The 15,557-nt window shown below is 45.3% G+C and overlaps 1 pseudogene; it reads left to right on the top strand.

Annotated features, from left to right (window-relative positions):
• The first annotated feature begins 3,890 nt into the window (after window positions 1-3,890).
• On the top strand, window positions 3,891-14,929 carry LOC147967052 (uncharacterized; annotated as a pseudogene).
• The last annotated feature ends 628 nt before the right edge of the window (window positions 14,930-15,557 follow it).

The raw sequence follows: 15,557 nt of genomic DNA on the forward strand, positions 1-15,557 counted from the left end.
TGCAACAATAGTGAATCCAATGTGTGGCATTCACGACTCTATCATGTTAACTTTGGTTGCATGTCGCGACTAGCGAAGTTGAACTTAATCCCTAGTTTCACCACTGTCAAGGGATGTAAGTGTCAAGTGTGTGTGCAAGCTAAGCAACCTCGTAAGTCTCACACGACTGCGGAAAAAAGAAATCTTGCACCACTAGAGCTCATACATTCAGATCTATGTGAAATGAATGGTGTTTTGACAAAAGGTGGAAAGAAATATTTCATGACGTTAATTGATGACTCCACTAGATACTGCCGTGTGTATCTTCTGAAATCTAAGGATGAGGCTTTGAACTTTTTCAAGATCTATAAAGCTGAAGTGGAAAACCAACTTGATCGAAAAATCAAGAGGCTTAGGTCTGACCGTGGTGGAGAGTATTTTTCCAATGAATTTGATGCTTTTTGTGCGGAACATGGTATAATCCATGAGAGGACGCCTCCCTATTCACCTCAGTCAAATTGGGTGGCCGAAAGAAAGAACCGTACTCTAACAGATTTGGTTAACGCCATGTTAGACACTTCGGGTCTCTCCAAGGCATGGTGGGGGGAGGCGATATTGACTGCATGTCATGTCCTAAACCGAGTTCCCACAAAGAACAAAGAGATAAATCCATTCGAGGAATGGGAGAAGAAAAGGTTAAAACTCTCTTATCTACAAACATGGGGTTGTTCGGCGAAAGTCAATGTTCCAATTCCAAAGAAACGGAAAATTGGACAAAGACTGTGGATTGTGTTTTCCTGGGATATGCTTTTCATAGCATTGGCTATAGATTCTTGGTTGTAAAATCTGAGGTACCTGACATACATGTCGGTACGATCATGGAGTCGAATGATGCGACTTTCTTTCAAGATATCTTTCCCATGAAGGATATGGCTACCTCATCTAATCAGGAGATGCCTAGTTCATCGAATTAGGAACCAGTTACAATTACCGAACCTGCCATTTCGATGGAACACTTTGAAAGTCCTGTGGAGGAGAACAATGAAGTTCCTACTAGGAGCAAGAGATAGAGGACTGCAAAGTCCTTTGGTGATGATTTTCTTGTGTATCTAATAGATGACACTCCCAGTTCTATTTCAGAGGCCTATGCATCTGAAGATGCTGACTACTGGAAGGAAGCGATTCGTAGCGAGATGGATTCCATCTTGGCGAATGAAACCTGGGAGATAACTGGTCATCCATAACTTATGGGTGCAAACCTATAGGATGCAAATGGGTATTCAAGAAGAAGCTTAGGCCTGATGGTACTATTGAAAAGTACAAGGCTCGGCTCGTGGCTAAGGGTTATACCCAAAAGGAAGGTGAAGACTTCTTTGATACTTACTCACCTGTGGCTCGACTGACCACTATTCGAGTTCTACTTTCACTAGCTGCCTCGCATGGTCTTCTCGTTCATCAAATGGATGTTAAGACTGCTTTCCTAAATGGAGAGTTGGACGAGGAAATTTATATGGAACAACCAGATGGGTTTGTACTAGATGGTCAAGAAGGGAAAGTGTGCAAGTTGCTGAAGTCTTTGTACGGACTTAAGCAAGCACCCAAATAGTGGCATGAGAAGTTTGAAAGAACTTTAACAGCTGTAGGCTTTGTTGTGAACGAAGCTGACAAATGTGTGTACTATCGCCATGGTGGGGGCGAGGGAGTTATCCTGTGCTTGTATGTTGATGACATACTGATTTTCGGAACAAATCTGAATGTTATTAAAGAGGTCAAGGATTTCCTGTCTCGTTGTTTTGAGATGAAGGATTTAGGAGTGGCTGATGTCATTCTGAACATCAAGTTGTTGAGAGACGATGATGGTGGGATTACTTTGCTTCAATCTCACTATGTGGAAAAGATCTTGAGTCGCTTTGGCTATAGTGACTGTTAGCCCTCTCCAACACCATATGATGCAAGTGTGTTACTTCAAAAGAATCGAAGAATTGCCAGAGATCAATTGAAATATTCTCAGATTATTGGCTCGCTTATGTACTTGGCAAGTGCTACAAGACCTGACATCTCTTTTGCTGTTAGCAAACTGAGTCGGTTTGTCTCAAAACCAGGAGATGTACATTGGAAAGCTCTAGAGAGAGTTTTGCGTTATTTGAAAGGCACTGCAAATTATGGAATTCACTACACCGGGCATCCAAAGGTGCTTGAAGGGTATAGTGACTCGAACTGGATCTCAGATGCTGATGAGATAAAGGACACGAGCGGTTATGTATTCACTCATGAAGGTGGCGCTGTTTCTTGGAAGTCTTGCAAGCAGACCATCTTAACAAGATCAACAATGGAAGCAGAACTCACAGCACTAGATACAGCTACGGTTGAAGTAGATTGGCTTCGCCGGCTCTTGAATGACTTGCCGGTTGTTGAGAAACCTGTACCGGGTATCCTTATGAACTGCGACAATCAAACTGTGATCACAAAAGTGAGCAGCTCAAAGGATAACATGAAGTCATCAAGACACGTTCAGAGAAGGCTAAAGTCTGTCAGGAAAATGAAAAACTCCGGAGTTATTGTGTTGGATTATATCCAAACATCTAAAAATCTGGCAGATCCTTTTACTAAGGGTCTATCACGTAATGTGATAGATAATGCATCGAGGGAGATGGGTATGAGACCCACAATATGAGTTGTTCACAGTGGTAACCTATTCTTTGTGATCGGAGATCCCGTGAATTAGATGTGGAAGACAAGCTGTGGGTCAACTGAGAGGAGAGTATCCTTAACATTTACAATACCACTCCATGAAGATGCAATACTCTCCTAATCTGCATGGCAGGTTGATGTACATCTTAATGTGTTCTAAGTGGCTTATTTAAGCAGAGATGTTATGCTGCAGAACATCTTTTGAAGAACACACCTATATGAGTCTGATTGTCAAACGTCGCAATCTATGAGAGTAGGGTTCTCTCTAGTAAACTCATGAAAGGTCATGGAGTATGACGCATAAGCTCCACCCGCGGGGAAGACCCACGGTAGCCACGAATCGGTCAAGGCTTTATGTGAAGCTAGATTCGCAGAAAACTTGCAGTTCAAGGCCCAGTCCACTGTTCAAGTTGCTTACTAGTGTAGCATAGAGTTCTAGGTGGAAGTTCAACTTAACAGTCTACACTGCAGTACCGGTATATAAAACAGTGTTTTGGAACCAAAGGCAATATTCTGTGTGCCTCTGGGATCTGGTGGGGGATTTCTGGAATTTAGTCTATTTTGGGCAGCCCAATAACTATTTCAGAACTTCCTAATAAATCCTAGAGGCCCACTCAGCCCATTTGTGCAAGGCAAGGGATACTACTAAAGTTTAGTCCCACATTGCTAGTTTAGTGTGAGTTGGACCTCCTTATAAGGGAGGTTCTTTCCCCACTTGTACGAGCATGAGAATAAGAGGGATATCCACGCGGGCTCCTCCTCCGCCGCCCGCCTCGCCACGACGCGCCGCGGGTTGCGGGAATGAGCCGAGCCGATATCTAAATTTTTGCCACGCACTACGGGTATACGAAAGGTCACACGGAAGCTGAAAAGATTTTTGCGAAAGTGGAGTTTGAATGCGAACGGTGCAGCCCTTCGGCTGCTGGCTGTTCGCTTCGCCTCCGTCTCTTCGTTTCACCTCCCGTCGCTGCCCTCTCGCCTCCTTCTCTTGCGCCTATAAAAGGGAGGTCGCTCCTCCCAGAGAGATGCACCAGAACTTCTCCTTCCTCTCGCCACCGGTTCCATTCCCTGAGCTAACGCTGTCTTCCTCATCCCGGCTTGCGGCGTGCACCGCGAGTCGGGACATTAGGCCTCCGAAACTGCACCTCTTTGAGTCCTGTACGGGAGTAGGGTGATAAGGTTTTTGGGGAGCGCTCCGCGCGACTACTGCCTTCTTCATCATGGACTCTGACGACTACTTCCCCGACGACGACTTCTTCCCCGACGTCGACGACCTCATCAACGACATGGCTGGAGAGGACGTCGACCCCAAGTCTAGTGCTTCTGCTGCTGCTGTCCCGTGCGTGTTTATGCTCTTTCTGTTAGACGTCCTGCCACAGTTATTTGCTCTAGTTTCTGCCCTACATGTGTTAGGTTCTACTTCATATATGCAACTTGCTATACTGTCTGCTCTAGATGTGTTTAGTTGCAGTTCATATGTGAAGTTGTTGTTTACCTTCTCTTTGTCAAATCACATGACTTGCTTTATCACTGTTATATTAGTCATGCTTTATCTAGTATTTCTGTTAATAAAATCATTTGGTAAATTGCTCATATTTCCAACACAACAAAGGTAAGAAAATCATTTCTACTTATCTTTTTTTGTAATAACCAACCCATCCCACGGTTCACCAATGTCTTTCGTGTCACAAGAGCTTACATATCACATATCTGCTTCCGCTGACAGAAACAGATGAAACTAAAAGGGACAAAAGACAAAGCACCAGCCTATACAAAACATTCTCATTGCTTCCAACACACAACGGAGGCGTCCGACCTCTTCCATCTAGTCATGAGCGATAGCTGGCAGGAGGAATACAAAAAATGAGTTGTTTTCTATTGCACCTCAAAATAGTTGCACAGAGGCCAAAAATAATGTAAAAATCTGTTTCTCGCTGACCGTGACCTCCAAAATTATTTAATCTCCCTGTCGCAGCAAAACTATATTTAGACGCATCCGCAGGGACAGTGAAAGCACGCAACTTACTGGAGCCCAACTGAAGGCAGTATTTGGTCCAAGACCAGCACAAACGAACATACCACATCATATGGAAAAGAGGGTCCTCGATGACATAGCAGAAATCTGGGAAAGCAGACAAGATTCAAAACAGAGTGACAGAGTAATATTAGGCCCAAACTTTGCAGAGGTAAAATTTTAAAAAACAAAATCTTGTCTATATTGCAACAACTACTCTTTTTATGTTGTTACACAGCTCTTTTTTCTAACAGTTTTTTCATCATAATTATTGTTTGCAGCATATATTGGATTTAAATCATCACAAAACTGGTATTAAAAAATTTAAGAGTGAATTGCAAAAAAGAAAGAATTAGCTGGTTCCCATGTATCTGAAGGAAAATCAACGGAAAAAGCTCTCAACAGCAAACATGGTAACAACCTTTCCTCCATGACAAAATCTCAAAATATGCGTTCTATTAAATTACTTTATATTAAACTGTCATCTAAGCAACAAATATCTTGTACGCAGATATTCATTCCAATGGAGAAGGATGACCACTATGTACTATATGTGCTGGACAAATACAAAAATAAAGTTCACATTATTGATCCTCGAGAAACGACTCCAAAGGAATTTGTGAAAGAACAGATAGACGTAGATAAATTGGATCAAAAAGAAGCAAGTCGAGTTTTTCAGGAAAATGAAGATGCTGAAAAAGAAAGAGAAAGACAGTTTCAGGAATATCATGTTCATAAGTTGGCAATCGTAACCATTTATACATAACAATTTTTTCAGTTTTACAAGTTGCAATATAAAAACAATTAATTACAAAATGCAATATTCCCAGGTACCTAGGTTTAAAGAAGTCTTCAACACCATACTAGCACAAACAATGAATCCCATGCGTACAAGATGGCAGATTCATACCGTACAAGATGTTCCAGTGGTAGAAAAGGGAGATTCAACATTTGTTGTTTTAAATCTTGCATTCATCTACAATGGTGAAAAGTTTGTCCAAGACCTGGAAGATTTGACAGTAAGTTTATATAGATTTACTTATAAACAACTTATATGCACAAACTCTAATAATATACTTCTCTTCTCGGTAAAATTTCACAAGATGAGGTCGAAGATTGGAGGGCAGAGGCAATGTATATTCTCTTAAGTAGCGAGATGAATCAAGTCAAAGCTAATGAAATGGGTGACGAGATTAGCAAGATCTTGAGCAAAAATGAAGACTAAAACTTTTGATTTAGCTCGCGAGGCTAATTCTATCTAGACGTGACAAAAAAATTTATCAATAACTCACATCTCTATGTAATGTAGTTAGAAATTGCGTGTTCATGTTGAAAAGAGAACTATTTCGACAACAATGCCTCTTACATCGTCAGAGAGTGCCAGTAAACTATAAACAACAATGCATCTTCTTATTTTTTACGACAACACTGACTCCCAAAACGAACCCTTACGCATGACTCTGGAGACCACCCTCCCGTGCCTCTAGAGGTGACAAGGCCTTTGTGCCACCAAACCCTAGGTCACCATGCCCCCGGGCAATATCCACACACACACATACCATTACGCGTGACTCTGGAAACCACCATCCCGTGCCTCCAGAGGTGACATGGCCTTTGTGCCACCAAACACTCGGTGACCATGCCTTCGGGCAATATCCACACATAGACATGGCCTTACGCGTGACTCTGGAGACCACCCTCCCGTGGCTCCAGAGGTGAAATCGCCTTTGTGCCACCAAACCCTGGGTCACCATGCCTCCGGGCAATATCCACACACACACACATACCAAGAACGCCTCAACCGTGACTAGCTCCTACGCACACGTGACTTCACATGCTTCAAACCCGTGCCTCCGCAGGCAACATACTAATGCCTTCATAGTATACACACATGTGAATGCACGCACAAACCTAGCTCGTAAACAGATGTGACTGCAATTACTTCAAACCCGTGCATTCAGCACAACATTTAGCACAAACTTCAGCACATGCTTCAAACACATGCTTCAAACTCGTGCCTTCAGCACAACCTGCTATATAAAAATTAAACAAGCAGGTTCCCTCGCACCGGAGGTGCCGTGCCACACCACGATCAACACACACTTCGACCTATGCCCCCCTTCAAGATGTTTATGAAAATTTGAGCGAGCCGAAGGCGAGCCGGAGGTTTCCTCGCGCCGGAGGCGCCGTGCCACACGAGGACGTACAACGCGCCGCACAAACCAGCACGCCGCACGACCAACGTGCCGCACGACCAACACACACTTCGACCTATGCCCCCCCTTCAAGATGTTTACGAAAATTAAACGAGCCGAAGGCGAGCCGGAGGTTCCCTAGCGCCGAGGCGCCGTGTCACACGACGACGTGCAACACGCCGCACGAACTAGCACGCCGCACGACCAACACACACTTCGACCTATGCCCCCCTTCAAGATGTTTGTGAAAATTAAACGAGCCGAAGGCGAGCCGGAGGTTCCCTCGTGCCGGAGGCGCCGTGTCACACGACGACGTACAACGCGCCGCACGAACCAGCACGCCGCACGACCAACACACACTTCGACCTATGCCCCCCTTCAAGATGTTTATAAAAATTAAACGAGCCAAAAGCGAGCCGGAGGTTCCCTCGCGCCGGAGGCGCCGTGCCACACGCCGCACAACAAACGCGTCGCACGACCAACACACACTTCGACCTATAACCCCCCTTCAAGATGTTTATGAAAATTAAATGAGCCGAAGGCGAGCCGGAGGTTCCCTCGCGCCGGAGGCGCCGTGTCACACGAAGACGTACAACGCGCCGCACGAACCAGCATGCCGCACGACCAACACACATTTCGACCTATGCCCCCCTTCAAGATGTTTATGAAAATTAAACGAGCCGAAGGCGACCCGGAGGTTCCCTCGCGCCGGAGGCGCCGTGCCACACGCCGCACAACCAACGCGCCGCACAACCAACACACACTTCGACCTATGCCCACCCTTCAAGATGTTTATGAAAATTAAACGAGCCGAAGACGAGCCGGAGGTTCCCTCGCGCCGGAGGCGCCGTGTCACACAACGACATAGAACGCGCCGCACGAACCAGCACGCCGCACGACCAACACACACTTCGACCTGTGCCCCCCTTCAAGATGTTTATGAAAATTAAACGAGCCGAAGGCGAGCCGGAGGTTCCCTCGTGCCGGAGGCGCCGTGTCACACGACGACGTACAACGCGCCGCACGAACCAGCACGCCGCATGACCAACACACACTTCGACCTATGCCTCCCCTTCAAGATTTTTATGAAAATTAAACGAGCCGAAGGCGAGCCGAGGTTCCCTTGCGCCGGAGGCGCTGTGTCACACGACGACGTACAACGTGCCGCACGAACCAGCACGCCGCACGACCAACACACACTTCGACCTATGCCCCCCTTTCAAGATGTTTATGAAAATTAAACGAGCCGAAGGCGAGCCGGAGGTTCCCTCGCGCCAGAGGCGCCGTGTCACACGGCGACGTACAATGTGCCGCACGAACCAGCACGCCGCACGACCAACACACACTTCGACCTATGCCCCCCCCCTTCAAGATGTTTAAGAAAATTAAACGAGCCGGAGGTTCCCTCGCGCCGGAGGCGCCGTGTCACACGACGACGTACAACGCACCACACGAACCAGCACGCCGCACGACCAACACACACTTCGACCTATGCCCCCCTTTCAAGATGTTTATGAAAATTAAACGAGCCGAAGGCGAGCCGGAATTTCCCTCGCGCCGGAGGCGCCGTGTCACAGGACGACGTACAATGTGCCGCACGAACCAGCACGCCGCACGACCAACACAGACTTCGACCTATGCCCCCCCCCCCCTTTCAAGATGTTTATGAAAAATTGAACGAGCCGAAGGTGAGCCGGAATTGCTTTTCTTCAATTTAGTAAAGTTATTATACACCCGTGCCTCTCCTAGTGTTCAGTTGTGCCTATAAAGAAGTCACACGATTGAATGATTCTGGAGACTGCTGTTTTACATTAAAAAGTTACTTTTTTTTCTTTACTTGAGAGGTGACATTTGATAGTGTTGGTAGTCCCCGCCCGTAACTACCCCATAAATCTCAATTACTCGGAAATATGATGGGAACAAAAAGGGAAACCGGAAAGGGAAACAGGGAACCAACCACGCGAGGCGGTCTTTTTTTTTGTGTTTTCGCGCGGAAAGGAATAACGGAAAATTCTGATAGTTCGAGGGTCAAACTGCAAAACGCACCAAACCACAAACTGGAAAAGGAAAACCGGTGACCAACCGCGCAACTGGTTTTTCCTTACGGGAGCGCTCCGCGCGTGACACTTGTCACGCGCAGAGCGCTCCCGAACTGCTCGTTACAAGCGCTCCGAAGGAGCGCTTGTTAACTAGTTGCTCCCATGGCATACCATGAGAAGAATTACAGGATTATTGTGATCGACTGGGCTGCTGCTATTCTATGCCAGAAGCGTAGCACAGGCGCTGGGGGCTATATACTCCATCTCGCAATAGGTGGCTGCGTTATGGGCTGGCCCAATTCAGGTTCCAGCGGCTGTGGTTTCCTGGGCGTAGATTTGTTTTTCTGTGTGTTTCCTTTGTTGGGTTTAATCTTAACTGTTCCATTTTTTCATTAGTTTCTTCTGTTTTCTCGGGTTTTTATCTGCTTTTCTATGTTGAGTTTCTCTGGTTTTTTATTTTGTTTTCACAGGTTTTCTTCACTTTTTTTCCTTTTCTTTTTTCAAGAGATCTCTACCTTTTCCAGTACACTTGCAGCATTTTATGCATACACATTGAACATTTTTAAATTACATGGGGTACATTGAACAAGTTCTGATTATTTCTTAAAATACATGTTAAATATTTTTAAATATACGTTAAAAATTTTAACTATGCGATTTTTTTACATTGTATAAATAATTCTTTAGAATATTACAAACATTTTTTTGAATGGATGAGCATTTTTAAAATGTCTAATACAGTTCTTTGAATTGCGTAAATATTTTTCTACATTGTATAAGATTTTACAAAAGCATAAAAAAAGCAGTGCAGATGCCTACGTACATGCCCATTTTTCATGCATGATATGGGCTGACCCATTTAGGAATGCGCTGAGGCGAGGGAGCGCTCTGTCTCGCTACAAGTGAGACAATGCAAAGTAACGCCCTTGCAAAGGAGGTGAATCGCCTTAAAGGCTGTCACATAGGCTGGCAGTATGATTATCCGTCAGTTCACTATATTTATATTTTGTTTATATATACAGGAAATAAATAATTAAAATATTGGGAAAATATTTTTACAAATATAAAGAAAGCAATATAGCACAAAAATGGAAAAGATTTGCACGTATCTGGATTGTGTTTGGTTTGTGTTTAAAATGTTCATTCGTGGAACAGACACATTGGTTTTGTTCCTCAGTTTGTATGAAGTACTCCTACTACGTTCAATCAAGGTTTTCGAGTCGACGAGTCTATTCAGGGTAGCGACTCTTAACAACTCGAGACTCATGGTAGACTAGTCGACATGAGCAGCAACCAGCGGCAGCCAGGGGAGGAGGGGAGGAGCAGACCAGCAGCAGCCAGGGGAGGAGCTGCAGCACCCAGGGGAGGAGCAGACCAGCTTGTGGCACCGCCGGCTGGCAGGATTGTGGGGCGGCAGCAGCCAAGAGGCAAGGAAGATGGTTGCAGGATAGGTTTGGGTCGGGGGGGGGGGGGGGGGCTGACTGGATCTAGGTTTGGGCCGGGCCCTCGGGGGGAAACTGACTCGATCTAAGTTTCACCAGCCGGTAGGATTAGTTGCTCGACTCAAACACCTCAACTAGTCGATCGAGTCGCTCGACTCAACCAATGATCCGAGTCGACATGTTGACTCAAAAATAGTGCATTCAGTCATCCAGGAAGGAGTTTGAAACATGGATTGTTCAATGGATTTTTGGTTATGTGTTTTTAAGAGAGAAACTTCTGTTAATGTGTCGAGTGTATTCATACTACTACATTCAGTTAGGATCGCATCTGAGCCCCCGCGTCGTCCCCTCCTCCCCCCCCCCCCCCCCCAGCGGGTGACTCAGGTGGCTGCACGCGCCTCCCTCCCCTCCCCTCCTTCCCGCCCTCCTAGACCCTCACCGCCGGCGACGAGGCCCCTTTTCTCCGCTGCTCTGGGATGGCCGATGCGGGACGACCTACCTAGATGGGGGTGTCGGCCGAACGCAGTGCTCCGCAGCACAGTTGGCGAGCAATGACGCAGTGGCCCTAGGATAGGCGATGGTGGCCATCTCCTGCGTCGAAGGTGGACGGATCTCGAGATCTGTCATCTAGTCCCGGCTGCAAGTCGGGGAGACATAGTTGCCATTGAAAATCGAGCCAGCGGCAGGGGATGGCGGCGTTCTGCGCCGTTACCTTGATGAAAGCATCATCGTGTAACTACCGTCGACCCACTTGTGCTGCTCCGGAGGAAACCCAAAGATCCACTACTAGGAAAAGGGCTATAGATGGAATTGACACTAATGGCGCACTAGACATGTGGTGCGCCATTACTATATACTAATGGCGCACCATGTGTTGGTACGCCATTAGTGTCCAAATACTAATGGCGCACCACATCCGCGGGTGCGCCATTAGTAATTTTTTTTTAATTTTTTCAAAACTACTAATGGCGCACCGTGGATGTGGTGCGCCATTACTAGTTGAACTAGTAATGGCGCACCACATCCACGGTGCGCCATTAGTAAAAAAAATTTAAATTTTTTAAATTTTTGTCAAAACTACTAATGGCGCACCGTGGGAGTGGCTAGTAATGGCGCACCATGCCACGGTGCGCCATTAGTAACTTGGCCACCACTTCCACCGAATGCACCCCCCCTGGATCGCCTTTTCAGTTTTTAAAAAAATAAAAGAAAATGATGAAAATGTCAAAAAAATAAAAGAAAATAAGTTTCCCATGTGATATGTGGTCTAGTTGTTGGGAAAATTTGCAAATATGAATTTCGACTTCATTTGCAAAATCTCTTGAGAATTTATAAAAATGGGCATAACTTTTGCATACTAACTCGGATGAAAAAGTTTTTTATATGAAAAATCATCTACTCGAAAAGTTACATCCGAATTTAACGAAACCTCGTTAAAAATTTTCAAAATCCTCAAAAACCTAACAGAAAAAAAGATACGGGGCTTTTAAGATCTGGAGAGGCAAAAAAGTTCAAAAAAATTCAAACTCACTAATGGCGCACCTGCCCATGGTGCGCCATTAGTATCTTCCCGCCTTCAAAATTTAAAATAAGTCAAAAAAATAAAAAAAAAGTTACTAATGGCGCACCTGCCCATGGTGCGCCATTAGTATCTTCCCGCCTTCAAAATTTAAAATAAGTCAAAAAAATAAAAAAAAAGTTACTAATGGCGCACCTGCCCATGGTGCGCCATTAGTATCTTCCCTCCTTCAAAATTCAAAATAAGTCAAAAAAATAAAAAAAAAGATAGTAATGGCGCACCTGCCCACGGTGCGCCATTACTATGTCGTATATATGGCTGGGCGCACCTCCTCCACTCCATCTCCTCCTCTCCTCTCCTCCACTCCACCTCTCCTCCACTCCATCTCCTCCTCTCCTCTCCTCCACTCCTTCTCCTCCTCTCCGGCGACCTCCTTCTCCTCTCCGGCGACCTCCTCCTCCTCTCTGGCGACCTCCTCCTCCTCTCCGGCGACCTCCTCCTCTCCGGGAACCTCCTCCTCCCTCTTCTCCTTCCCTCCCCTCCCCTCACGGTTTCTCCTCCTTCCTCTCCGGTGAGCTCCTCCTCCCTCCTCTCCTCCCATTCCCTCATGGTTTCTCCTTCCTCCTCTCCGATGCTTCGGTGAACTCCTCTCCGGCGATGTAGGCGAGCGCCTCTCCGGTGACCTCCTCCTCCTCCTCTCCGGCGAACTCCTCTCTGGCAAAAGAACACGGCAAAAGAACGTACAAGATCCAAAAACAGAAACAAAATTTGAAATAATATCGTGCCAAAAAACGAGCAAAAAAACTAGCAAAAAATGGGCAAAAAAATCACGATCCAGATCCAAATTCAAAATTCAAAAATAGCAATGGCGCACGGTGGGGGTTAGACGGTGCGCCACTACTATTTTCCCGCCTTCAAAATTCAAAAATACTAATGGCGCACCGTGGCCTATACTAATGGCGCACCAGTGGCCTATACTAATGGCGCACTGTGGCCTATACTAATGGCGCACCAGTGGTGCGCCATTAGTATACCAGATACTAATGGCGCATCAGTGGTGCGCCATTAGTAAAAATTACTAATGGCGTGCTAGTAATGGCGCACCAGTGATGCGCCATTAGTAGGCAAAACTGGTGTGCCATTAGTAGGCCTTTTTCTAGTAGTGATCTGGTCTTCCAGATCGGACGATGGTGGCACTGCGGTGTCGTCTCTCTCTTGGAAGCATCGTTTGTGGAGCAACGTTGGAAGACAAAGGAAGGAGGTGAAGCAGCTTCGTCTTGCACGGAGCTTCGGAGGAGATCTAAAGTCATGCCTGGCCGACAGACGTTACGTTGTGTCATGCCTGTTCGGCGGGTTCTATGCAAGACAGATCTTCTATAGTCTACACTGTGTCATGCCTGTTCGGTGGAGCCGTTGGGTGCCGTGGTGGCGTCGACAGATAGTCGGACTGGCAAGGTTGACGCGGATCTCTTTCATAAAGATGGGTCAGCGGTTCGACGATGATGGTGGCTTCTAAAATGTGTGCATGTGGTGTGCGCTTTAAGTCTACTACATCGGCTATTGGTTCCGATAAGTTATGTGGATGGATCGGCGACGACACCAGTTTTAGATAAGGGGAGTGAGAGCACTCCACATTATCGAGTTTGTAAGCGTGAGAGGTGGCTTTGGGTAGCTTGATGTATGTTCTTGTCAGACCTTTGTTGAATAATTAATAAAGATGGCCGTATGCATTTGATTGATGCAAAGGCTGGGCGTTTTAACCTCCTTTTTTAAAAAAAATATTCAGTTAGGATAGTTTTGCGGTACTTTGACTAGTGGAGGTGCTGATTGTTTGTTCTATGGAATTTTATTTGTGTCTTCAGCTGTGATCATGACAAAGTAGTCAGTGCAGTGGACTGTATCATGTCCCTGGTTGGTGATAAGAATCCGGAGCACTACTCTGTCGCCACCTAGGATTTTGGTCTCCAGGCGAAGCTACGGGAGGTATGAACATTTGCTATGCTTTTGTAGCATTCTACTTTTATCACCTGGATTTTATTTGTGCAAGAATTTGCTCCGGGACATCAATACAACTGAAACAAATCTATTTTGACATCTTATCTTATAAATTTTTTGTGCAACAATGTGTTGATGCATGTTTTTGCTTGGTTGTAGGTTCCTTGTGTTCCTGTGATATATGGTCTGAAGAACTCCCTCCATGCAGCAACGCAAGTTTGCTCAGTTGGATGAGGAGAAGCGCTACATATGGAAAAAACAGAATTTAAGAAGCTATTGAAAGCATCATCTGAAACAAAGACATCTGTCGATGGAAACACACCTGGAGTGGTAGAGAAAAGCAAGTTTAAAAGAAACAGAGCGAAGGTTATATTTTCAGCTACTTTTTCCAGGATATTCCATTCTTAGGGTCTAGTGGGTGTAATCAACATTTTGAGATCATGACTGTATCTCTGCTACTGTTATGAAATGTTAATGTGTGTCCTTTTGCAGGGTCCAAACCCACTCTCCTGCAAGAAGAAGAAACCAAAGCCCCAACCATCAGCTGCTCAAAATGAGGTTATCATCACTGCACAACATATTTGCTTTGCATAGCTGCATGTAATACTTGGAGGTCAGAACACATGGTATACGTTTCTAAATGCAATGTTGTAAAAGCAAGCCTGGAGTTGCCTGACTTATCTCGAGGTATAGAAGTAAGAGTGAGATGGAGAAGGAATAATGCGGGACAATTAAATCTTAGATAAGACCTTAGACTATGAAGCTCATTGCATATTCTTTTTCGCAGTACCTCCTTATTTATGCTGTATCAGGATGACTTGGTACACCAGATTACTGGAAGCACAGATATCTCAGAACCATGGGCACTGATCAGAACACGTTTGCTTCAGGGTTTGAAGACCGATGGTGAGGCGAAGCGTAAGAGGGTTAGGAAGCACAAGTGAAGCGGCAAAGACAACATTCAAGCAGAGACCGCGAGCTGTCACACCTTCGTGGAAGTTGCAAATAACTGTGCTGTTGCACCCGTGCCTTCAATCTGTTGCACCCCAAGCTAGGATTGAGTGCATATGGTGTTTCTTGTAGTGTTGTACATACATGATCGTCAGTCAACTTGATAGATCATGCATCGTTGCTATAGGGTTTTGACAGCGTAACACTCTAATAGTTTGTTTGAGACGGTTTGGATTTGTGAAATTTGTCCTGGTTAGTAATTTATACTATTATTAGTTTACTCGAGCTTTTGCCCAATCTGATTCCTGCACACTGGCGGATTGGTTTCAATTCTCAGGTTTCTCCCTTCCCTTATGAGTAGCATGGCAAAGAGCTCAGCGCCATTGTACATTTGTACTGGCGCACCGGCATGACCCAAATATGACAGTGCAAATAGTACAGAGAAATTTGTATCCAAAATAATGCTAAATAATATCAGGCCATAACTGAAAATTACATAGCTACTTATATTAGCTTAGACGAGTCATAAATATCATCCAGAGAATATAATATGCAGTTGCAGGCAAATAAAGGAAGCATTGTTTACATTACACTGGTACAAGCACATTAACTCTTGAACATAGAAAGGTCTAAGAACAAGCACATTAACTCTTGAAGATAGAAAGGTCTAAGCACAACACACACACACACACACACACACAAACGATTCGTTAAATTTCCCAGGAAGCATGA

This window comes from Triticum urartu, chromosome 6A (assembly GCF_056163025.1).
Source record: "Triticum urartu cultivar PI428250 chromosome 6A, HENAU_Tu73, whole genome shotgun sequence".
Taxonomy (NCBI): domain Eukaryota; kingdom Viridiplantae; phylum Streptophyta; class Magnoliopsida; order Poales; family Poaceae; genus Triticum; species Triticum urartu.